This window comes from Silurus meridionalis, chromosome 18 (genome assembly GCF_014805685.1).
Source record: "Silurus meridionalis isolate SWU-2019-XX chromosome 18, ASM1480568v1, whole genome shotgun sequence".
NCBI classification, from domain to species: Eukaryota; Metazoa; Chordata; class Actinopteri; order Siluriformes; family Siluridae; genus Silurus; species Silurus meridionalis.
Window position 1 is genome coordinate 2,331,252 of NC_060901.1, and position 2,500 is coordinate 2,333,751.

Consider the following 2,500-nt stretch of genomic DNA (forward strand, 5'->3'; position numbering starts at 1 on the left):
ATACGTGATTCTTCCCCAAACTGTTCCAGGCACACAGTTGTACAGGATGACTTCAGATGTATGAAGGAATTTTAGCCTTCACCTGATCTTTGAGACCCAAACTTGGCATGACAATACCCCAGTGCACAAATCCAGCTCCATGAAGATATGCTTTACATGGGTTGGATTTGGTGGAAGAGCTCCTGCTATAGAGCTATAAAGTCTTTGAGATGAATGTGAACACTGACTGCACCCCAGGCAGGCATCACTACCTGACTTTAGGCATCACTACCTGACTTTAGGCATCACTACCTGATTTTAGGCATCACTACCTGACTTTACTAACACCCCTGTGGCTAAATGAATCTTCACAAAATCTAGTGGACCATCGTCCCAGAAAGTGGAGATGTTCAGAAAGATACACCTACAATCTTATAATCAGGTGTCCACAAACTTTTGGCCTGACACTGTGGGTTAGGGTTAGGGTTAGGGTTATGGATGTAGGGTTATGGATGTAGAACCAATGCTTCCAAATATTATTATAAACCATTATTTGGGGTATTAATTAATAATAAACATCTGTTTGCGCTAATAATTGGCTTGTGTGTGTGTGTGTGTGTGTGTGTGTGTGTGTGTGTGTGTGTGTGTGTGTGCACGGTTTCTGAAAAAGACACACTGACACTTCTTTTCATCTTGTCCTCTCGTGACTTGAGCGCTGTGTCATGGTGAATCAGCGCTCTAACAGCGACCAGCTCTGACCAAATCTGTTCTTTTTTATAGTTTTCTATCCCTCGCTTTCTCTCTTCTTTCTGCTTTCTTACACTAATTTAATAAGCAATTAATAATAAACAGGAATTAACATTCAATCAGTAAATGAACGTTAATAAGCATTAAATCAACAGTCATAAGCAGTAAATAAACAGTTATAAGCAGTAAGAACAGAACATTAATGGTAGTAAGCAGTAAATGAACAAAACAGTAATAAGCGGTTATTGAAAAGTAATTAGCAGTAATAGTCAGTAAATGAACAGTAATAAGCAGTAAATGAACAGTAATAAGCAGTAAATGAACAGTTATAAGCAGTAAATGAACAGTTATAATGAGTAAATGAACAGTAATAAGCAGTAAATGAACAGTAATAAGCAGTAAATGAACAGTTATAATGAGTAAATGAACAGTTATAATGAGTAAATGAACAGTAATAAGCAGTAAATGAACAGTAATAAGCAGTAAATGAACAGTTATAATGAGTAAATGAACAGTTATAATGAGTAAATGAACAGTAATAAGCAGTAAATGAACAGTTATAATGAGTAAATGAACAGTTATAATGAGTAAATGAACAGTAATAAGCAGTAAATGAACAGTAATAAGCAGTAAATGAACAGTAATAAGCAGTAAATGAACAGTTATAATGAGTAAATGAACAGTTATAATGAGTAAATGAACAGTAATAAGCAGTAAATGAACAGTAATAAGCAGTAAATGAACAGTTATAATGAGTAAATGAACAGTAATAAGCAGTAAATGAACAGTAATAAGCAGTAAATGAACAGTAATAAGCAGTAAATGAACAGTTATAATGAGTAAATGAACAGTAATAAGCAGTAAATGAACAGTAATAAGCAGTAAATGAACAGTTATAATGAGTAAATGAACAGTTATAATGAGTAAATGAACAGTAATAAGCAGTAAATGAACAGTTATAATGAGTAAATGAACAGTTATAATGAGTAAATGAACAGTAATAAGCAGTAAATGAACAGTAATAAGCAGTAAATGAACAGTTATAATGAGTAAATGAACAGTAATAAGCAGTAAATGAACAGTAATAAGCAGTAAATGAACAGTTATAATGAGTAAATGAACAGTTATAATGAGTAAATGAACAGTAATAAGCAGTAAATGAACAGTAATAAGCAGTAAATGAACAGTTATAATGAGTAAATGAACAGTAATAAGCAGTAAATGAACAGTAATAAGCAGTAAATGAACAGTAATAAGCAGTAAATGAACAGTTATAATGAGTAAATGAACAGTAATAAGCAGTAAATGAACAGTTATAATGAGTAAATGAACAGTTATAATGAGTAAATGAACAGTAATAAGCAGTAAATGAACAGTAATAAGCAGTAAATGAACAGTTATAATGAGTAAATGAACAGTAATAAGCAGTAAATGAACAGTAATAAGCAGTAAATGAACAGTTATAATGAGTAAATGAACAGTTATAATGAGTAAATGAACAGTAATAAGCAGTAAATGAACAGTAATAAGCAGTAAATAAACAGTAATAAGCAGTAAATGAACAGTAATAAGCAGTAAATGAACAGTTATAAGCAGTAAATGAACAGTTATTGTATAATAAATGGGGTTGAGCAAAGATCCATCAAAATGTGTTTTAAAATAAAATACCAAATACTTTTACTTTAAATGTTTTAAAATAAACTACAAAGTGAAGCAGCCACACGTGTCCTAATAAACTACTGTATTTCTGTATTTTTTTAAATACTAAACACTA

General features: G+C 31.6%; 1 protein-coding gene across 1 annotated transcript in view; it reads left to right on the plus strand.

Annotated features, from left to right (window-relative positions):
• The window catches only part of magi2a (membrane associated guanylate kinase, WW and PDZ domain containing 2a), a 104,046-nt gene that overhangs the window by 90,127 nt on the left and 11,419 nt on the right, over positions 1 to 2,500 (plus strand).